We start from the raw sequence: 24,102 nt of genomic DNA, 5'->3' as shown, positions 1-24,102 counted from the left end.
ATGCAAAGGGCTTACGAAAGGGATTTATAGCTAATGGCCCAGCCAGGAAAAAAAAAAAAAAAAAAACCTTGTTGCAGTCCAGCTGATTCTGACTTGTAGTGACCCTATAAGGACAGAGTAGAACTGCCCCAAAGGGCTTCCGAGATTATAATTTTTACAGAAGGAGACTGCCACGTTTTTCTCCTGTGGAGCAGCTGGTGGTTTCGAACCACTGAACTTTCATTTACCAGCCGAGCCTCTTTAACCACTGTGCCACCAAACTTCCTTAGCTAGTGGGTACACAGTACATATTTGTGGAATAAATGACTGTTTGTGAATATGGAATGTATCTCCTGTGATTTGTGGGAAAAGTTTTGGTCCCTTAAGATTGAGTATGTATGTTGCTTTTGGAAGCCTTAGGCTGGCTCAGGAGTGCCTCCACTGGGCCGTCCCTCGTATAGCACTTATTTCTCTGTATTGTAATTGGCCAAAATCCAACTCCAAGCTTCAGGACAGATGGAACTCACTGATATCTACCTCCCTGGGGCCTCACACAGAAGCCCTGGTGGCGTAGTTGTTAAGAGCTGTGGCTGCTAACCAAAAGGTCAACTGTTCAAATCCACCATCCGCTCCTTGGAAATCCTATGGGACAGTTCTACTCTGTCTTTTAGGGTCGCTATGAGTCAGAATCGACTTGACAGCAACAGTTTTGGTTTGGTTTTGCGGGGGCTCACACAGCACCTGGAATGTAGTAGGTACCATATACGTGTTTGTAAAATCAATGACAGAATGACTTTGGGAATAAATTTAGATGCTAAGTGAAGTTCATCTCTAGTCAAGTATTGCCAGGCAGGACTTTATTCATTCATTTATTAAATATTAATTACAATACAACAGGCATCACATTATTATTTTTTTTTGAGATTTTTTTTATTGTACTTTAAATGAAGGCTTACGGGACAGACTAGTTTCTCGTTAAACAGTACACATATTGTTTATGACATCGGTTAACAACCCCGCGACATGTCAACACTTTCCCTTGTCAACCATGGGTTCCCTATTATTAGCTTTCCTGTCCCCTCCTGCCTCCTAGTCCTTGTCCCTGGGCTGGTGTGCCCCTTTAGTCTCATTTTGTTTCATGGGCCTGTCTATCTTTGGCTGAAGGGTAAACCTCAAAAGTGACTTCATTACTGAGCTGAAAGGGTGTCCAGAGGCCATACTCTCAGGGTTACTCCAGTCTCTGTCAGGCCAGCAAGTCTAGACTTTTCTTTTTGACTTAGAATTTTGCTCTACATCTTTCTCCAGCCTTGTCCAGTACCCTGTATTGTGATTCCTGTCAGAGCAGTCAGTGGTGGTAGCCCGGCACCATCTAGTTATACTGGACTCAGTCTGGTAGAAGCTGTGGTAAGTGTAGTCTGTGAGTGATTTGGACTAATCTTTCTCTTGTGCCTTTGGTTTTCTTCATTCTCCCTTGCTCTAGACAGGATAGGACCAGTAGACATATCTTAGAAGGCCATTCACAAACTTTTAAGACCCCAGACACTACTCACGAAAGTAGGATATAGAACATTTTCTTCATAAAATATGTTATGCCAATTGAGCTAGGTGCTCCTCAGGGTCATGATCCCCACATCCCTCAGCCCAGTAATTGGGTCCCTCAGTGAGTTTGGAAGTATCTACGGAGCTTGCATGACCTTGCCTTGGACAAGTTGTGCTGGCTTTCCCAGTATTGTGTACTGTCTTACCCTTCACCAAAGTTACTACTTATCGATAGTCTATTTAGTGTTTTTCCATCCCCACCCCTCCCCTCCCTCATAACGATCAAAGATTGTTTTTGTTTTGATTTGCATTTCTCTAAAGGCTAGTGATTGCAAGCATTTCCTCATGTGTCTGTTGGCCGCTTGAATGTCTTCTTTGGTACAGTGTCTGTTCATTTCTTTTGCCCATTTTTTAATTGGATTATTTGTCTTTTTATTGTAGAAGTGTTGGATTTTCTTATAGCTTTTGGAGATTAGACGTTTGTCTGATTTGTAATAGTCAAATTTTTTTCCCCAGTCTGTAGGTTTTCTTTTTACTCTTTTGGAGAACTCTTTTGATGAGCATAAGTTTTTAATTTTTAGAAGATCCCAGTTATCTAGCTTATCTTCTGGAGTTCGTGTGTTGTTGGTTGTGGTTTGTATCCTGTTAATGCCGTGTATAAGGTAGGCATCACATTATTAAGGTTCTAGAAAGAAGGCAGTACACAATGTAGGTAAAAATCCTTGTCCTCACAGGACTTAAATTCTCCTGGAGGTTGACAGACAGCATACAAGACAAATAAATAAACATGCAGAAAGGGGCCAGACGTAGTGTGAGGAAAATGAGGCACTGACCTTGGGTACAGAATTTAAATTTTAGGTACACCAAAAAAAAAAAAAAAAAAAAACTCAGTAACTGAAATAATTAGTATTTTAATGCAATATTTTTTTTAAATAAAAATTAACGTGAAGAAAATCCATGACGGAAAGCTGTAAAATTTTAAAATAAAACCGGATTCGTTACACAGCCTGTTAAGTGGTAAGGAGAAAAAAAAAAAAAAAAAAAAAAACCCAAGAATTCCTATATATATATATATATATGAAATTTTTTGGAGAGGAATGTTGAAATTTTATATAAGGTGGCCAGAGAAGGCCTCATCAAGAAGGTAATACTTAAAGAAGTTTCCGGGATAAACTGAATGCTTCAAAGGTCAGTGGAGCAAGGGCAGAGGTTTGGGGACCATGGTTTAAGGGGACTTCTAAGTCAATCGGCAAAATAATTCTATTATGAAAACATTCTGCATCCCACTTTGAAATGTGGCGTCTGGGGTCTTAAATGCTAACAAGCGGCCATCTAAGATGCATCAATTGGTCTCAACCCACCTGGAGCAAAGGAGAATGAAGAACACCAAGGTCACACGATAACTAAGAGCCCAAGAGACAGAAAGGGCCACATGAACCAGAGACCTACATCATCCTGAGACCAGAAGAACTAGTTGGTGCCCGGCCACAATCAATGACTGCCCTGACAGGGAGCACAACAGAGAACCCCTGAGGGAGCAGGAGATCAGTGGGATGCAGACCCCAAATTCTCATAAAAAGACCGTACTTAGTGGTCTGACTGAGACTAGAGGAATCCCGGCGGTCACGGTCCCCAGACCTTCTGTTGGCCCAGGACAGGAACCATTCTCGAAGACAACTCATCAGACATGAAAGGGACTGGACAGTGGGTAGGAGAGAGATGCTGATGAAGAGTGAGCTAATTATATCAGGTGGACACTTGAGACTGTGTTGGCATCTCCTGTCTGGAGGGGGATGGGAGGATAGAGAGAGTTGGAAGCTGGCATAATTGTCACGAAAGGAGAGACTGGAAGGGCTGACTCATTAGGGGGAGAGCAAGTGGGAGTATGGAGTAAGGTGTATATAAACTTATATGTGACAGTCTGACTTGATTTGTAAACGTTCACTTGAACCTCAATAAAAGTTAATAAAAAAAAAAAGAAAGTAATACTTTGGTGATTCTTGAAGGAAGTGAGGACCAATCCATGCAACTATCTGGGAAAGAGCTTTGGGAACAGCAAGTACAAAGGCCCTGAGGCAGAAGCATATTTGCAGAGAAACAGTGTGACTGGAGAAGTGTGAGTAGAAATGAGTTGGAGGGAGAGAGTACAGAGATTGGAGGGGTTGCAGGAAACCAAGCCATATAGGGAATGAGATGAGCCTGGTGTTGCTAACTCACCTGAACTTCTCTCAGAGAATCTGGAAATTAGGATTTTAAAGTGACTAAAGGTGACTGGAGTCCTGGTGGTGCAGTGGTTAAGAGCTTGGCTGCTAACCAAAAGGTTGGTAGTTCAAATCCACCAGCTGATCCTTGGAAACCCTATAGGGCAGTTCTACCCCATCCTATAGGGTCTCTGTGAGTCAGAATCGACTCAATGGCAATGGGCTTTGTTTTTGGTTTAAAAGGTGACTAGTATGGCAGAAGTGATACTATGTGACTTGAGTTGTTATTGGTTGCTGTCAAGTTGATTCCAACTCATCATGACCATATGTGGCAAAGTAGAATTATCCTATAGGGTTTCCAAGGCTGTATTCTTCGCAGAAGCACATCACCACATCTTTTTCCCTTGGAGCTGTTGGGTGGGTTTGAACCGCCAGCCTTTCAGTTGGCAGCTGAGCACTTAACCATTGCACCGCCAGGGCTCCTATGGAGAATGAATAAGAAAGACTGAAGAAGAATTGATGACTTTGAATTATGGTGCCGGCAAAGGATATTAAATATACCAAGGACTGCCAAATGAACAAACAAATCTGGCTGGAGAAGTACAGCAAGAATGCTCCTTAGCAGCGAGATAGCGAGACTTTGTCTCACATACGTTGGACGTGTTATCAGGAGAGACCAGTCCCTAGAGAAAGCCATCATGCTTGGTAAAGTAGAGGGTCTGTGAAAGAGAGGCAGACCCTCAACAAGATGGACTGACACAGTGGCTGCAACAGTGGGCTCACACATAGCAAACATTGTGAGGATGGCACAGGACCAAACTATGAGTCGGAACCAACTCGACAGCACCTAACAACAACAACTAAGAGCTTAACTGCTAACCAAAAGGTCGACGGTTCAAATCCACCAGCCACTCCTTGGAAACCCTATGAGATCAGTTCTACTGTGTCCTATCGGGTTGCTACGAGTTGGAATCGACTGGATGGCAACGGGTTTGTTTTGTTTTTGTTTTTTGGTAAAGCTTTAAAAGATGCAAGGCTAAAACCTCAGGGGTTTGCCCCCCAGGGGACATTTGACAACGTCTGGAGACATTTTTGTTGTCATATCTGGGTAGGGGGTGTTTGCTACTGGTGTCTAGTGGGTAGAGGCCAGGGATGCTACTAAGCATAGGACAGTCCCTCACAAGAAATAAGTACCCGATCCAAAATGTTAATAGAGCCAAGGTTGAGAATCCCTGAGCTAAATGTCTAGAATATGCCCATGAATCAAATCAGTCGATGAGGTCAGCAATTTCTAGATAGGAGCAAATGGCCCTCTTCTCCCACACCTCCCCAAGTGCCCACACATTTCCTTTACACCACATATTTAACACTCCTTATTAAATAATCACCACCCATGTCTTGGTATAAAAGGTGCCCTGTTCAAAAAGGCAGATGGAGATCAACCAATTACAAGCCTATTTGGCTGAAATGCGGTGACTTCCTTATCACCTCTCCCAGGCTGCACACTTCCTTGGTAGGTTTGTGCCTTATCAATTCTTTAGTCCAGTGACTGCCCAGCCTGGTCCTCTCATTCTTCTCAGCTGAGCACAATTTCCTATTCAAAACCTGAGTATTTCCGTCCATGTTCTAAGCAGCAGCATCTACCTTCTTGACTACGATATTCATAGCTGCTTATATGAATCACATTTCAATAATACTTTCTTTATTCCAATGAGTTGAGAGAAAGACAATAGCCTTAGGTTTTGGAAAAGTCATTTTGGATATTTGCCTTTATGGTTGTTAGTTGCAGTCCAGTCAGATCCAACTCATGTGACCTGATGTGTAACAGAATGAAACATAGCCTGGTCCTGTGCCATCCTCACAATCTTTGGTATGCTTGAGCCCATCGTTGTAGCCACTGTGTCAATCCATCTCCTCTTGTTTTTGCTGACCCTACCAAACTGTTTGGTGGTGTTTTGCACCACCAAACATGGGAATTCCAGAACACTTAATTGTGCTCATGAGGAACTTGTACATAGATCAAGAGGCAGTTGTTCGCACAGAACAAGGGGATACTGATTGGTTTAAAGTCAGGAAAGGTGTGCGTCAGGGTTGTATTCTTTCACCATACCTATTTGATCTGTATGCTGAGCAAATAATCCAAGAAGTTGGACTATATGAAGAAGAACAGGGCATCAAGATTGGAGGAACACTCATTAACAACCTGCGTTATGCAGATGACACAATCTTGCTTGCTGAAAATGAAGAGGACTTGAAGCACTTACTAATGAAGATCAAAGACCACAGCCTTCAGTATGGATTTTCATAAAGAAAACAAAAATCCTCACAACTGGACCAATAAGCAACATCATGATAAATGGAGAAAAGATTGAAGTCGTCAAGGATTTCATTTTACTTGGATCCACAATCAACAGCCATGGAAGCAGCAGTCAAGAAATCAAAAGACGCATTGCATTGGGCAGATCTACAGCAAAGGACCTCTTTAAAGTGTTGAAGAGCAAAGATATCACCTTAAAGACTAAGGTGCGCCTGACCCAAGCCATGGTATTTTCAATCACATCATATGCGTGTGAAAGCTGGACAATGAGTAAGGAAGACCGAAGAAGAATTGACGCCTTTGAATTGTGGTGTTGGTGAAGAATATTGAATATACCATGGACTGCCAAAAGAACGAACAAATCTGTCTTAGAAATACAACCAGAATGCTCCTTAGAAGCAAGGATGGCGAGACTGTCTTACATACTTTGGACACGTTATCAGGAGGGATCAGTCCCTGGAGAAGGACATGATGCTTGGCAGAGTACAGGGTCAGCGGAAAAGAGGAAGACCCTCGATGAGGTGGATTGACACAGTGGCTGCAACAATGGGCTCAAGCATAACAACGATTGTAAGGATGGCGCAGGACCGGGCAGTGTTTCATTCTGTTGTGCATAGGGTTGCTATGAGTCGGAACCGACTCGACGGCACCTAACAATAACAACAACAACCAAACATGATGTCCTTTTCTAGTGATTGGTCTTTCTTGATGACATGTCCAAAGTAAGCAAGATGAAATCTCCCCATCCTCACTTCTAAGGAATATGCTGGTTGTATTTCCTCCAAGACAGATCTGTTCGTTTTTCCCGCAGTCCATGGTGTATTCAGTATTCTTCACAGCACCACAATTCCAATGTGTCAATTCTTCTTTGATCTTCCTTTTTCATTGTCCAGTTTTTGCATGCATACGAGGTGATTGAAAAGACCATGACTGGGGACAGGAATGCCTTAGTCATCACAGTGATAACTTTGCTTTTTAAAACTTTAAAGAGGTCTAGGCTAGTCATATCAGCAAGCTTCAGCCATCTGTGTTTATTACACAAAGTGTTATGCTGTCATACCCCAAACCAAAACCAAACCAGTTGCCACTGAGTTCTGGTTCTGGTTCTGGTTCATGGCAACCCCATGTATGTCAGAGTAGAACTGAGTTCCATAACGTTTTCAATGGCTGTGACCTTTTGGAAGTAGATTTCCTGGGCTTTCTTCCAAAGTGCCTCTCGGTGGATTCAAACTACTAACCTTTAGGGTAGTGCACACTTAACCATTTGTACCACCCACTGACAACCGTATACTACCATATGGCATATTAAAACAGAATTTCACACTAGTTTTACCTCAAATTTACTAGTAGAACATTTTAAAAATGGGAAGGGGAGAGATATAAATCAAAACGACTTTGTCAAAGAGAAAATACTTGTATTACTGGGATCCCGACCACGTACCCATTGGTTAAATACAATTGATTGTCTATAGAGCAGCATTACCAGCGATAAGGGGCCCTTTTCTTTCATCTTTCTGTTTAATTTGCTTTCTAATGACTTTAAAGAGAGAACTCTTTGGCTCTGAAAATTACTTTGGATCGTAACAAAAAAGATCTGGGACCCTTTCTCTCTGTCTTTTAATAGTCATTCAGGCACATCATGTAATTGAATTAAGATACTTCCAGGGGGTGAATTATAGGGTAATAAGTCAGGCCTTTCCGTTTAATAGGAGCTGGCCTGTGGCCTTGGGCCCAGTAGATCTGAAGGGGTAAGTTATTGCTGCATAACTCACCAACTCTCTTGGAAAGAGACCTTGGGTAAAGAAAATTAGCATCAACAACCAAGTTAGGCAAAGGCAACCCAAGATCTGAGAGTAAATGGCAAGGGGGCACAGAGATGGATTTGGAAACTTGGCTCCTGGCTTCAAATGAGTCAGACATCAGAGAATAATGTCTAACCTCAGTAAAAATGGATGGCCTTTCACCCTGACGGGGCTCTAAGTGTTTTTCATCAAAGCCTTAACACGCGTGCGCAGAGGTTGTGTGTCTTCCATCTTTGCAGTTCTGATAAAATAACTGGGCTTTAAACCCAGCCAGGACACAGGTGAGGGGTTCCACATGTACTTAGCATCCTGGAGGCAGAATGGGCAGCGATATCCAGGGGCACTCTAATGTCTTTCTTTCTGCTTTCTGTCCTCCTTGCAGTTTTTTTTTTTTTTTTTTTTCCACTGATGCCTAAAGTTTCACCATTAGCAATTTATTTACTTGGATTAAGCATTGTTGTTGGTGGTGGTGGTTTTGGCTGCCATTGAGCCGATTCTTGATGCATGATGACCTCACCTGTTACAGAGTGGAACTGCTCCATGGGTTTTTTTTTGGTTGTAATCTTTATGGGAGTAGTTTGTCAGGACCTTCGGCAGAGCTGCTGGGTGAGTTCCAGCTGCCAACCTTTACATTAGCAACTGGTTGCAAACCACTTGCCCCATCCAGGTTCCTTTGGACTAAGCATTAACACCCTCTATTTCCTCTTTTTAAGGAGCTCTGGTGGCACAGTGGTTAAGCTGCTCCTTGGGAAAAAAGACCTGGTGATCTACATCCATAAATATTATAGCCTAGAAAACCCTATGGGGCAGTTTTACTCTGTCCCATAGAGTAGCTATGAGTTGGAAATGACTCGATGGCACACGGTAACAACAGCATTTCCTTTTTTAAAACAGGAGTTGACACTGGACATAAGGTAATGTCATGGCACTTAACTCATAGACAGATGAGTTCAAATCTCAACGACGAAACTTAGAGCTTCTGTAGTCTTGGGAAAATTGCTTACCCTCTCTAGGTTTCAAGTTTCCGATTCATAAAATGGGGATTATAATACCAATATTTGGGGCTGTCATGGGGATTAAATAAGAGGATGTATATAAAATCCAGTCAGATGTCTGACATACAGTAAGACTTTAATAAAAAATCAACATTATTCTTGAAAAATATCCTTCAAAGAGTGGTGTGCACGCCAAGAATTGTGTAACTATGTTCTTTTAGAGCCTAGGATATGAATAACACGCCATGTAACAGAGAAGGATTAGAAGAATTAATTCAATATGGTTCATAGTTACCCTTTTCTTGTTGCTATTGAGTCGATTCCGACTCAGAGCAACCGTACAGGACAGAGTAGAACTGCCCTACAGGGTTTCCAAAGCTGTAGTCTTCACAGAAGCAGATGGCTACATCTTTCTCCAGTGGTGATGCTGGTGGGTTCAAACCAAGAGCTTAACCACTGAGCTGCCAGGGCACCTTACCTTTTTCTAATATGGCACTAATGGGATAGTTTTCCACCTCTGGGGTAAACCCAATTTTGGTGAATTTCTAGAAACCCAGAGAGAACCACCTCAACTTCAAAGGTTTCCACCCAGATTAGGAAGTCAGTACTAGCATGAGGGGGGCAGTGGTGGTTCAGTGGTAGAATTCTTGCCTTCTGTGCGGGAGACCTGGGTTTGATTCCCGGCTAATGTACCGCACGCACGGCCACCACCCGTCTGTCAGTGAGAGCTTGAGTGCTGTGATGCTGAACAGGTTTCAGTGGAGCCTCTGGACTAAGATGGACTAGGAAGAAAGACCTGGAGATCTGCTTCCGAAAATCAGCCAGTGAAAACCCTGTGGGTCACAGCAGTCTGATCCACAACGGATCGTGGAGGTGGTGCAGGACTGGGCGTTTTTGGGGCTGACTTCAAGGTAGCTAACGACGCCATCCGTTTGAGAAGACCCAAACCGTTTTCACTCCCTTCTCGGACCCCTTGCTTATGATCTGCCAACCCTCTGCAATCTGTCCCGAACTTTTACCTAAAGATAAAAAGAAAATGCTTATAATTCATTATAGTTCATTAAAATGAAAATAAAATTTATTTTGCATCAAAATGACAAAAAATGCGACTCATTTATTATTAGCATATAAATGACATTTTTTAATGTCACTCTGCCTCAAAATCACTTACATTTTCAGTGATCACAGCACACAAAATTAATTTTTGATATCCTTTTGTGATTTGGTTGAAAATTCTTATTTCTTTTTGTGCCTTAAACAGCAAACTGTATCCACTGCTATTCATAGCAAATTTTAGATAATGAAGCAATTAAAAATACATGGATTTAAGATCTTATCTCATTTTTCCTTTGGCCTGTTTCTGCTTCATTATTCATGAAGGGATATGTTTAATTCAGAGTTAGTAATTGCAGATATATCTGGTATAAATTGTGCCTCATATTCTTTACCCATTTTCAATTTATTTTAGCAAATAGATCTCTACATGAAAAAAGTAGTTGAGAGAGAGAGAGGAGAGTATGGCAAAAATGCCGAATTCTGTGTGCATGTGTGTGTGTTGACTAGCATACCTAAACAAGATCTCAAGATCTCACAAGTGTTGATAACTACATTTACTGAGTATTTACCAAGCACCAGGCACTGTGTTGGGACATTACATATTAATTACATTTAATCAAGTAGAAAATATCTTTTCATTCAATCCTACCAGTAACCCTATGAGGGAGTACAGTTAGCATGCCCATTTCTTAGATATGGAGACTGAGGCTTAGAGAGGTTACAAAACTTCCCAAAGTCACACAGTTAGAAATGACAGAGAACTGGGATTGGAACCTGGTTTCCTGCCTCCAGAAACCAGTGTCAACCAGCTAGTACAGCCTCCTGTGTTCTAGAGCTTTGAGTGTCTGAACCTTGAAGAATTTGTCAAAAGCTGTTGAAATCATTTTGATGCTCCACGTGATGGTATTGCCAGGTCACCAGTTCGTAAAGGTACTGGTCCAAGGATCTGTGACCTATTTGGTTTTCATGAGTCCTTAATATATTTTAGGAATTTATCCTAAGGAAATAATAAAACAAGTAAGCTTGGTTTCTTGTAACAATACTTGGCACAGAGTTGTATATACTAGTTAAAAAAAGGAAAAAGAAAAGAGAGAAGAAAAAAGGAAAAAGAAAAACAAAAAGAAAATAGCCTTCAAAAGTTCAGTCCTGGGTTACATAAATCCTGATGCATTCATTTATTCAGTATAATACTGTGAAGCCATTAAAAATGATGATGAGAATCTTAGTTTACTGACATGCAAAAACATTTGTGGTAGGTAAATTGTTACATCAAATAGCAGATTTATACACACAAGACAAAGGATCCAGTTTTTCCGACAAACAGCAAGGAGAAAAAAAAGATATGGAGGGGGACCTATAGATTAAAAGAGACTTAAAATATATAAAGTAATTGCTGTATGTGGACCTTATTGGGATTCTGACTCAAATAAATTATAAACATCATGCATTTGTCAGAACCAGTAGAGCTGTACGAGACAAACAGTGAACCCTAATGTAAACTATGCACTTTAGTCAATAGTAGTGTATCAATATTGATTCATCAACTGTAACAGGAATGCAGGATGCTAATAACAGGAAAACCAGCCTGCAGGAGGCAGAGCAAGTGTAGGGATACTCTTCGCACTTTCTGCATACTTTGTTTTTATACCTAAAACTGCTTTAAAGAAATACAGTGTGTTAAAAAAAAATGTGTATTGTGATGTGTTTGTGGGTGTATGTGTGTGTGTGTGACTCTAGAATAGTGTTGTCCAATAGAAATATAATGCGAGTCACATAGTAATTTAAAATTTTCTATAACCACATTAAAAAAAAGTAAAAAGACACAGGTGAAATTAATTTTCATAATATCTTTTATTTAAAAGTATCCAAAATATCATCATTGCAACATGTAACTAATATAAAAATGATTAATGAGGTATCTTATTATTTTTTTTTTTTTGGCACTGAGTCTTTGGAATCTGGAATCCAGTGTGTATTTTAACTTGACTTACATCTCAATTCACACCAGTCACATTTCCAGTGCTCAGTCACCACCTGTGGATAAAACCCGTCGCTGTAGAGTCAATTTCAGCTCATAGCGACCCTATAGGGCACAGTAGAACTACCACATAGGGTTTCCAAGCCTGTAATCTTTATGGGAGAAGATCGCCATGTCTTTTCTCCCAAGCAGTGCCCGGTGGGTTTGAACTGCCAACCTTTCTGTTAGCAGCCAAGCTCTTAACCATTGTGCCACCAGGCCTCCTTCATGTGTGGATAGTGGCTATCATATAGCACAGGGAAGGTCTAGAAAGATACACACAAATTGTTACTTATACATAAGCAGTTGATCTTTGGGTGGTATGACTATGAGGTATTTTTCCTTTTTTTTTTTTCTGAAGTTTCTGATATTTTAAAAACAAAGCAGTCATCAGAAAAGCAACAAAGCTATTTCCAAGGGCAGAGGGAGTGTATCTCTGGATTAGATAAATAACTTGCCCAAACTCATACAGCATACAGCAAAGATTTGTGGAATGGAACTCAAACCCTGCAATCTAGTTCTGAAGGTCAAGCTCTTTGCCACCATCTAAACTACCTGCCACTACTACTTGTCTGTCAGTTTGGCATACTGTGGTGGCTTGTGCATTGCAGCGATGCTGGAACCTATATCACCAGTATTTCAAATACCAGGAGGGTAGCACGTGGTAGACAGATTTTGCAGGAGCTTCCAGACTAAGAGTAGGAAAAAAGGACTGGTGATCTACTTCCAAAAATTAGTGGGTAAAAACTCTACGGAACACAACAAAACATCGTCCGACTCTCTTGCTTTAGATGTGTCATCAGTTTGGATCAATCACTGGAGGAAGACATCATATTTGGTGAAATAGAGGCCAGGGAAGGTGAAGGAGACCCTCAGTAAGATGGATTGTCACAGGAGCCAGAATGATGGATGTGAACATGCCCGCGATTGTGAAGATGATGTAAGAGGAACATAAAATCTGAGAAATTCACAAAACCTTGGGGAGGATCTTAGACTTCCCATAAGACATAGGATAGAAGGCTCAGGGCAAGTTTATTTAAAGCTCAAAGGATAGCGTGAACTCTAGCTTATGTGTCTTGGTCATCTTGTACTTCTATAACAGAAATAAAACAAATGGATGACTTTAACAAAAATAAATTTATTCTCTCACAGTCTAGTAGGCTAGAAGTCCAAATTCAGGGCACCATCTCCAGGGAAAGGCTTTCTCTCTCTGTCAGCTCTGGAGGAAGGTCCTTGTCATCAATCTTCCCTTGGTCTAGGAGCTTCTTCATGCAGGAACCCCAGGTTGGAAGGATGTGCTCTGGTCCTACCACTGCTTTCTTGGTGGTATGAGGTCCCACTGCCATTCTGCTGGCTTCTCTCTTTTATACCTCAAAAAAGATTGATTTAAGGCACAACCTAATCTTGTAGATTGAGTCCTGCCGCATTAGCATAATTGCCCATAATCCTCATTAACATTATAGAGGCAGGATTTACAAAACAGGAAAATCACATTGGGTGACAAAATGGTGGATGATCACACAATACTGGGAATCAAGGCCTAGCCAAATTGACACACATTTTTGGGGGGCACAGTTCAATCCGTGACACTTACATCTGGGTCAAACTTGTTGAGGGGACCAAACATTGGGAGAATTATATCACCTTTTTTTTTTTTTTTTATGTGGCTTATTCTTTGTAGATGTGCCCAGTGGCTTAGACCTAATTTTCAGAATGGATTTTTCTCCCGTGTCATCAGTACGTATTTATTGATTCATTGCTTTTATTCTGCCTTTTTAAAAAAATTTTATTGTGCTTTAAGTGAAAGTTTACAAATCAAGTCAGTCTCTCATACAAAACCTTATATATACCTTGCTATATACTCCTTGGGAAACCCTGGTGACGTAGTGGTTAAGGGCAATGGCTGCTAACCAGAGGGTCTGCAGTCCGGATCCGCCAGGCGCTCCTTGGAAACTCTGTGGGGCAGTTCTACTCTGTCCTATAGGGTCGCTATGAGTCAGAATCGACTCGACAGCACCGGGTTTTTTTTTTTTTTTTTTATATGCTCCTAGTTGCTCTCCCCCTAATGAAACAGCATACTCCCTCTCTCCATCCTGTATTTCCCTGTCGATTCAACCAGCTTCTGTCTCCCTCGGCCTTGACATCTCCCCTCCAGACAGGAGCTGCACACATAGTCTCATGTGTCCACTTGATCCAAGAAGCGCACTCCTCACCAGTATCATTTTCTGACTTGTAATCCTGTCCAATCCCTGTCTGAGAGTTGGCTATGGGAATGGTTCCCATCTTGGGCTAACAGAAGGTCTGGGGACCATGACCTCCGGGGTCCTTCCAGTCTCAGTCAGACCATTAAGCCTGGTCTTTTTACCAGAATTCGAGGTCTGCATCCCACTGCTCTCCTGCTCCTTCAGGGATTCTCTGTTCTGTTCCTTGTCATGGCAGTCATCAGTTGTAACTGGGCACCATCTAGTTCTTCTGGTCTCAGGTTGATGTAGTCTCTGATTTATGTGGCCCATTCTGACTCTTGGGCTCATACTTACCTTGTGTCTTTGGTGTTCGTCATTCTCCTTTGCTCCATGAAGGTTGAGACCAATTGATGCATCTTAGATGGCCGCTTCCTAACGTTTAAGACCCCAGGCACAACTCTCCAAAATGGGATGCAGGATGTGTTCTTAACAGATTTTATTATGCCACTTGACCTAGATGTCCCCTGAAAATCATGGTCCCCAAACCCCCACCCCTGCTGCAGTGGCCTCCGAAGAGTTCAATTTATTCAGGAAACTTCTTTGCTTTTGGTTCGTTCCAGTTGTGCTGACCTCTCCTGTATTGTGTGTTGTCCTAAACTTCACCTAAATTAGTTCTTCACCTAAATTAATTCACTAATTAATACTATTTAATTAGTGAATACCCCTCTCCCTCCCTGCCTCCCTCCCCCGTCTCGAACCATCAAAGTATATTTTCTTCTCTGTTTACACTATTTCTTGAGTTCTTATAATAGTGGTCTCATACGATATTTGTCCTTTTGCAACTGACTAATTTCACTCAGCATAATGTCTTCCAGATTCCTCCATGTTATGAAATATTTCATGGATTCATCATTGTTCTTTATCAATGCATAGTATTCCATTGTGTGAATACACCATAATTTATTTATCCATTCATCTGTTGATGGGCACCTTGGTTGCTTCCATCTTTTTGCTATTGTAAACAGCGGTCCAAAGAACATGGGTGTGCATATACCTGTTTGTGTGACAGCTCTTACTCCTCTAGAATATATTCCAAGCAGTGGGATTGCTGGATCGTATGGTAGTTCTATTTCTAGCTTTTTAAGGGAGCACCAAATTGATTTCCAAAGTGGTTGTACCATTTTACATTCCCATCAGCAGTGTGTAAGTGTTCCAGTCTCTCCACAACCTCTCCAACGTGTATTATTTTGTGTTTTCTGGATTAATGTCACCCTTGTTGGAGTGAGATGGAATCTCATTGTAGTTTTGATTTGCATTTCTCTAATGGCTAATGATTGTCTGGTTCAAAATGGCCAATACCAGTCCATTTCAGCTCACTAATGCCTAGGATATCGATGTTTATGCGTTCTATTTCATTTTTGACGATTTCCAATTTTCCTAGATTCATACTTTGTACATTCCAGGCTCTGATTATTAATGGATGTTTGAAGCTGTTTCTTCTCATTTTGAGTCACGCCACATTAGCAAATGAAGGTCCCGAAAGCTTTACTCCATCCACGTCATTAAGGTTGACTCAATTTTGAAGAGGCAGCCCTTCCCCAGTCATCTTTTGAGTGCCTTCCAACCTGGGGGGGCTCATCTTCCAGCACTATATCAGACAGTGTTCTGCTACTATTCATAAGGTTTTCACTGGCTAATGCTTTTCAGAAGTCGATGTTCAACCATTTCAAGAGGTGGCATATGATCAGGAACCGATGGTACCGAAAGAAGAAGTCAAAGCTGCTCTGAAGGCACTGGTGAAAAACAAGGGATATTAATTGAGATGTTTCAACAAACAGATGCAGCGCTGGAGGTACTCACTCATCTATGCCAAGAAATATGGAAGACAGCTTCCTGCCCAGCTGACTGGAAGAGATCAATATTTATGCCTATTCCCAAGAAAGGTGATCCAACCGAATGTGGAAATTATAGAACAATATCATTAGTATCACATGCAAGCAAAATTTTGCTGAAGATCATTCAAAAACGGCTGCAGCAGTATATTGACAGGGAACTGCCAGAAATTCAGGCCGGTTTCAGAAGAGGACGTGGAACCAGGGATATCATTGCTGATGTCAGATGGATCCTGGCTGAAAGCAGAGAATACCAGAAGGATGTTTACCTGTGTTTAATTGACTATGCAAAGGCATTTGACTGTGTGGATCGTAACAAACTGTGGGTAACGCTGAGAAGAATGGGAATTCCAGAACACTTAATTGTGCTCATGAGGAACTTGTACATAGATCAAGAGGCAGTTGTTCCCACAGAACAAGGGGATACTGATTGGTTTAAAGTCAGGAAAGGTGTGCATCAGGGTTGTATTCTTTCACCATACCTATTCAATCTGTATGCGGAGCAAATAATCCAAGAAGTTGGACTATATGAAGAAGAACAGGGCATCAAGATTGGAGGAAGACTCATTAACAACCTGCATTATGCAGATGACACAACCTTGCTTGCTGAAAGTGAAGAGGACTTGAAGCACTTACTAGTGAAGATCGAAGACCACAGCCTTCAGTATGGATTGCACGTCAACATAAAGAAAACAAAAATCCTCACAACTGGACCAATGAGCAACATCATGATAAACGGAGAAAAGATTGAAGTTCTCAAGGATTTCATTTTACTTGGATCCACAATCAACAGCCATGGAAAGCAGCAGTCAAGAATCAAAAGACACATTGCATTGGGCAAATCTGCTGCAGAGGACCTCTTTAAAGTGTTGAAGAGCAAAGATGTCACCCTGAAGACTAAGGTGTGCCTGACGCAAGCCATGGTATTTTCAGTCACGTCATATGCATGTGAAAGCTGGACAATGGGTAAGGAAGACCAAAGAAGAATTGATGCCTTTGAATTGTGGTGTTGGCGAAGAGTATTGACTGTACCGTGGACTGCCAAAAGAACGAACAATCTGTCTTAGAAGAAGTACAACCAGAACTCATTTTGAGTTGGTTTTTGTGCACGGTGTGAGGTATGGATCTTGTTTCATTTTTTTGCAGATGGATATCCAGTTATGCCAGCACCATTTGTTGAAGAGACTGTCTTTTCCCCATTTAACAGACTTTGGGTCTTTGTCAAATATCAGCTGCTTGAATATGGATGGATTTATGCCTGGATTCTCAATTCTGTTCCATTGGTCTATGTTTCTGTTGTTGTACTAGAACCAGACGGTTTTGACTACTGGGGTGGTAAAATATGTTCTAAAATCAGGTAGTGTGAGGCCTTTCACTTTGTTCTTCTTTTTCAGTAATGCTTTACTTATCCAGGGTCTCTTTCCCTTCCAAATGAAGTTGGTGATTTGTTTCTCCATCTCAAAAAATGTCACTGGTATTTGGATAGGGATTGCGTTGTATCTGTAGATCACTCTGGGCAGAATAGACATTTTTACAATGTTGAGTCTTCTTATCCATGAGCAAGGTATGTTTTCCCACTTATGTAGGTCTCTTTTGGTTTCTTGCAGTAGTGTCTAATAGTTTTCTTTGTATAGGTCTTTTACCATCTCTAGTTAGATTTATTCCTAAGTATTTTACCTTCTTAGGGGCTATGGTAAATGGTATTGATTTGGTGATTTCCTCTTCATCACTGTTTTTGTTTGTGTCGAGGAATCCAACTGATTTATGTATGTTTATCTCGTATCCTGATACTCTGCTAAGCTCTATTAGTTTCAGTAGTTTTCTTGAGGATTCTTTAGGTCTTCCTGTGTATAAGATCATGTCATCTGCAAACAGGGGTACTTTTACTTCTTCTTTGACAATTTGGATGCCCTTTGTTTCTTTATCTAGCCTAATAGCTCTGGCTAGGACCTCCAGCACAATGTTGAATAAGAGTGGTGATAAATTGCATCCTTGTCTGGTTCCTGCTCTCAAGGGGAATGCTTTCAGTCTCTCTCCATTTAGGGCGGTGTTGACTGTTGGTTTTGTATAAATGCCCTTTATAAATGTTTAGGAATTTTCCTTCTGTTTCCATTTTGCTGAGAGTTTTTATGATGAATGGGTATTAGACTTTATGTGATGGTTACACATTGATTGTTTTTCTGATGTTGAACCATCCCTGCAAACCTGGTATGAATCCCACTTGGTTGTGGTAAATTATTTTTTTGATATGTTGTTGAGTTCTGTTGGCTAGAATTTTGCTGAGGATTTTTGCGTCTAAGTTCATGAAGGATATTGGTCTGTAATTTTCTTTTTTTGTAGTCTTTACCTGGTTTTGGTATCAGGGTTGTGCTAGCTTCGTAGAACAAGTTTGGGAGTATTCTATCTTTTTCTATGCTCTTGAAATACCTTTAGTAATAGTGGTGTTAACTCTTCTCTGAAAGTTTTGCAGAAGTCTCCAGTGAAGCTGTCAGGGCCAGGGCTTTTCTTTGTTGGGAGTTTTTTTATTACTTTTTCTTCTTTTGTTATAGGTTTATTTAGTTGTTCTGCCTCTGTTTATGTAAGTTTAGGTAGGTAGTGTGTTTCTAGAAATTTGTCCATTTCCTCTAGGTTTTCAAATTTGTTAGAGTACAACTTTTCATAGTACTCCGTTATGATTCTTTTAATTTCAGTTGCGTCTGTTGTGATATCGCCCATCTCATTTCTCATTCTGGTTATTTGCTTCTTCTCTTGTTTTTCTTTTGTCAGCCTGGCCAGTGGTTTATCCATTTTGTTAATCTTTTCAAAGAACCAGCTTTTGGTCTTGTTAACTCTTTCAATTTTTTTTTTTTCTGTTTTCTGTTTCATTTAATTCTGCTCTAATTTTTATTATTTGCTTTCTTCTGGTGCCTGAAGGTTTCTTTTGTTTCTCTCTTTCTATTTGTTCAAGTTGTAGGGACAATTCTTCGATTTTGGCCCTTTCTTCGTTTTGTATGTGTGCATTTATTGACATAAATTGACCTCTGAGCACTGCTTTTGCTGTGTCCCAAAGGTTCTGATAGGAAGTGTTTTCACTTTCATTGGATTCTATGAATTTCTTTATTCCATTCTTAATTTGTTCTATAATCTGATTGTTTTTGAGCAAAGTGTTGTTCAGTTTCCATGTGTTTAATTTCTTTTCCCCAATTTTTCTGTTATTGACTTCTAGCTTTATGGCTTTGTGGCCTGAGAAGATGCTTTGTAATATTTCAATGTTTTGGATTCTGCTAAGGCTTGCTTTATGGCCTAATATGTGGTCTATTCTAGAGAATGTTCCACGTGCATTGCAAAAGAAGGTATACTTGGGTGCTGTTGGGTGGAGTGTTCTGTATATGTCTATGAGGTCAAGTTGGTTAATTGTGGCATTTAGCTCCTCCCTGTCTTTATTGAGCTTCTTTCTGGATGTTCTGTCCTTCACTGAAAGTGGTGTGTTGAAGTCTCCTACTATTATTGTGGAGCTGTCTGTCTCACTTTTCAATGCTGTTAGAGTTTGTTTTATGTATCTTGAAGCACTGTCATTGGGTGCATAAATATTTAATATGGTAGTATCCTCCTGGTATAATGTCCCTTTAATCATTATATAGTGTCCTTCCTTACCCTTTGTGATAGATTTAAGTTTGAATTCTGTTGTGTCAGAAAGTAGTATAGCCACTCCTGCTCTTTTTTGATTGTTGTTTGCTTGATATATTTTTTTCCATCCTTTGAATTTTAGTTGGTTTGTGTCTCTAAGTCTAAGGTGTGTCTCTTGTAGGCAGCATGTAGACGGGTCATCTTTTTTTATCCATTCTGCCACTCTCTGTGTCTTTATTGGTGCATTTAGTCCATTTACACTCAGAGTGATTATAGATAGGTATGAGTTTATTGCTGTCATTTTGATGCCTTTTTTTGTGTGTTGCTGGCAGTTTCATTTTTCCACTTACTTTTTTGTGCTGAGAAGTTTTTCTTTGTAAATTGTGTGTTCCTTTTTTTCGTTGTAGTTGAATTTGTTTTCACTAAGTCTATTTTTCTTGTTTTTTTATTTTGAAGTATAACGTCGTTAGTCTTCTTTGTGGTTACCTTAATATTTACCCCAATTTTTCTAAGTTTAAACCTAACATGTATCTCCCTATATCACCTTGATTTCCTCTCCATATGGAAAATCTATGCCTACTTTATTTAGTCCCTCTTTTATTGATTTAATGTTGTCATCTTTTACATAATGACATCACTGATTCCCTGTTTTGAGCATTTTTTTAATCTTGAGTTATTTTTCTGATTTCCCTATCTGAGTTGATATCTGATTGCTCTGTCCTGTGTTCTAGTGTTGTGTCGATATCTGATATTATTGCTTTTCTATCCAGAGAATTCCCTTTAGTATTTCCTGTAGTTTTGGTTTTGTTTTTGCAAATTCCCTAAGCTTCTGTTTATCTGTAAATGTCTTAATTTCACCTTCATATTTGAGAAAGAGTTTTCTGGATATATGATTCTTGGCTGGCAATTTTTCTCCTTCAGTGCTTTATATTTGTCATCTCATTGCCTTCTTGCCTGCATGGTTTCTGCCGAGCAGTCCGAAATTATTCTTATTGATTCTCATTTGTAGGTGACTTTTCGCTTATCCCTGGCTGCTCTTAAAATTTTCTGTTTATCTTTGGTTTTGGCAAGTTTGATTATGATATGTCTTGATGACTTTCTTTTGGGATCTATCTTGTATGGGGTTCGACGAGCATCTTGGGTAGATATCCTTTCATCTTGCATGATGTCAGGGAAGTTTTCTGCCAACAAATCTTCGACAATTCTCTCTGTATTTTCTGTTATCGCTCCCTGTTCTGGTTATTCTTCCTGATAGAGTCCCACATGATTTTTAGGGTTTCTTCAGTGTTTAAAATTCTTTTATCTGATTTTTCTTTGAATATATGGTTGCCAAGTGTTTTATCTTCAATCTCACTAATTCTGCCTTCCTCTTCCTCAATTCTGCACTTCTGACTTTCTATTGAGTTGTCTAATTCTGTAATTTTATTGTTAATCTTCTGAATTTCTGATTGCTGTCTCTCTATGGATTCTTGCAGTTTATTAGATTTTTCATTATGTTCTTGAATAGTCTTTTTAATTTCTCCAACTGCTTTATCTAGGTGTTCCTTGGCTTTTTCTGCATTTTGCCTGATCTCATTCCTGATGTCTTGAAGAGTTCTGTATATTAATCTTCTGTCTTCTACATCTGGCAACTCCAGGAATACATCTTCATCCAGAAGGGTCCTTCATTCTTTGTTTTGGGAGTTTGTTGAAGCAATCATGGTCTACTTCTTTATGTGATTTGATATCAACTGTTGTCTCTGAGCCTTCTTGTATTAATTTATTTTATGTTTGCTCACTGTATCCTAGTTTCTTGCTTTGTTTTGTTTTGATATATCCAAATAAGCTACTAGAGTGAGCTAAGTTGATTACTGGAGGCTTTGAAGCACTAATGTCCTGTTGTCAGATGGCTAGAGCTCTTACAAGGTATATGAGCCTAGGAGCCCATTCACTGTTCTTGTATAGATTCAGCTCAGGTGTTCTGATAGTCACCTAGTGTGAGGTGTAGGCTCTCACCTACTGTCTTAGAGGAGCAGTGGCGATGGCTGTATGCATAGGTTTCTGGTAGCAGCAGGTAGTCACACTCTAAGGAAGGCAGGGTCTGACAGCCTTCCCCCATGTGTCAGTGAGGAAGGAGTGTCCCTGTTCTCTACAGCACTCTGGTGGTTAGGCTCTGCAGCTGTACCTTAGGCACCCAATGGTTATACCTGTAAGGACTAGAAGGCACCATTATCTTCGGACCCCTTCATGGGTGGCTGGGTGGTGTGGATGGAGCCTCCAGTCTTTGGGCCCCTGCTGTGGGTAGGTGAAGGCCCTGTTTAATAGGCAGAGCAGTATCAAACTTCCAAACCTGCCTCTCCACTGCACAGCTGAAACAGTTATAGTCAGGCATCAAACAGATTTGCCGTTGTACCAAAACCGATTTTTAAAATACAAACTTAATAGTAGATAACTTGGTGGCTGAAAAGCCAAAGGGGGCCTCATAAATAAGCTTTTTCAAACAGTGAGTTGCCTTGGTATACAGAAAACGTTATTTGGGGTAGGAGAAAGGTTGATTTATGAAAACCTTCCTCTTGCCACTGAGTTGCAGAATCAAGGGATTTAGTGCTACCACCCCTGGCATGCCAGTGACCATTTCCAATGATTTCTTTAAAGTGCACTTTCTCCGAGATGCAAAGAGAATGGTGTCCAAAAGATAGGTGGATTCACTTTGCATCCAGTTGTCCATCCTACCAGAAGGCTGGGCCATCTGGATGTCACCCCAATGTGTGAGAGTAAGTCTCTGTCACAACCTTAAGCATTATAGCATAATCTCTGAACTCTGGTCTTGCCAGCACACTGACTAGCTTGGACAAGTTCCTGTAGTTCCTCTGAGCCTCAGTTTCCCCTATTGTAAAAGGAGGATCATTACTAAAATGAGGATAGATATGGTTGTACTGAGGATTGAATACCAAACCCATTGCCATGGAGTTGATTCCGCCTCATAGTGACCCCAAATGTTACAGACTAGAACTGCTCCATAGGGTTTTCTTAACTGTAATTTGAACAGAAGCAGATTGCCAGGCCTTTCTTTTGAGGCACCAGTGGGTGAGATTTAACTGCCAGGCTTTAGGTTAGTAGTCAAGCCCAAACCATTTGCCCCACCCAGGGACCTGAGAATTGAATAAGAGAACACATATAAAATGCTTAGCAAAAAAATCCAGCCAATGGTAAACTCTTAATAAAAGCTAGCTTAAAAAAAAAAAAAACATCTAGACCATCAGCAGAAAGCTGCCTAAATTTTGTTTTATTTCTTTCCTTTTTTTTTTTTTTCCTTGCCTAGAAAAAAAAGGATAGGGACTCACTTTCCAAGAAATTACACTATGTTCAATGACTTCCCATCATGAGTAGGCAATGTTCCATAACCTGCCGTTGGTAAGTATTAAATGGGCCCATGTCAGACAAGGCATGGCTTTTAATCTCCCTTTATTTGCCATGTCATCTGTCAGTGACCTTGACTGTTGCCGGCTGCCTCATGTTCTGCAGTTTACTGATAAGTGTGTTTACAGCTTTTGAAGTCATGTCTGCCGAAAACCACATCTGGTTCACCGCAGACTCAATAGACGCACAATGAAAAAGAAAGGCTAATTCTGAGGAGCACACAACCCATTTCTCTTTTCCCAGGGGATTCCAGGTTGAGTGAACTCAGTAGAGAGAGTTCTTCTGTGGCTGATGATCCTGGGGAGGAGCTGAGTATGAGGCGCGACTCCAAGTCCTCACTGAATTGGCAGAGGTACCGTGATCTCAGACTCAGGGACAGGGGAGGGAGCTCTCGCCCTAGGGACGGCTGTGAAAGAGGGGCCTTGCAATGTCCATATCTCCCTGTTCAGTCCACCAGAACCCTTTGTGCAGGAGTCCCTGGGTGACGCAAATGGTTAAGCACTTGGCAATTAACTGAAAGGTAGGCAGTTCAAATCCACCCAGAGGTGACTAGGAAGAAATGCCTGGCAATCTCCTTTTGAAAGATCACAGCCACTGAAAACCCTATGGAGCACAGTCCTACTCTGAGACACGTGGGGCCACCATGAGTCAGAATCAACTTGACAGCAGTTGGAATGGGAAAAAAAAATGGTGTTCAGATTTCTCAAATGAAATAATAGTTCCCACCCTAGCTGGCTCAACTAGTAAACATGATGTGAATATTGATGTCAGGAGGAAGTCCAATACTATGGGAGTGGGGGGAGAGCATTTTATATTTTATTAAGGTGTGAATGCTGACATCTTTACTTAAAAATCAGACAAAGATATTAGCTATATGTGGGCGGAACAATGGTTAACCTACTCAGGTGCTAACCAAAAGGTTGGAGGTTCAAGTCCACTCAAAGATGCCTTGGGAAAAAAGCCTGGCAATCTACTAAAAATCTTTGAAAACCCCTTGAGTACAGTTCTACTCTGGCAAACGTGGGGTCGCCAAGAGTTGTGTTGCTATGAGTCCTATCAACATGAGTCAAGGTTGTCTTGAAGGCAACTGGGTTTTTTACTGGTTCTGCTATATAT

Source organism: Loxodonta africana, chromosome 12, assembly GCF_030014295.1.
Source record: "Loxodonta africana isolate mLoxAfr1 chromosome 12, mLoxAfr1.hap2, whole genome shotgun sequence".
Taxonomy (NCBI): Eukaryota; Metazoa; Chordata; class Mammalia; order Proboscidea; family Elephantidae; genus Loxodonta; species Loxodonta africana.
Note: the sequence above shows the minus strand (reverse complement) of the source record.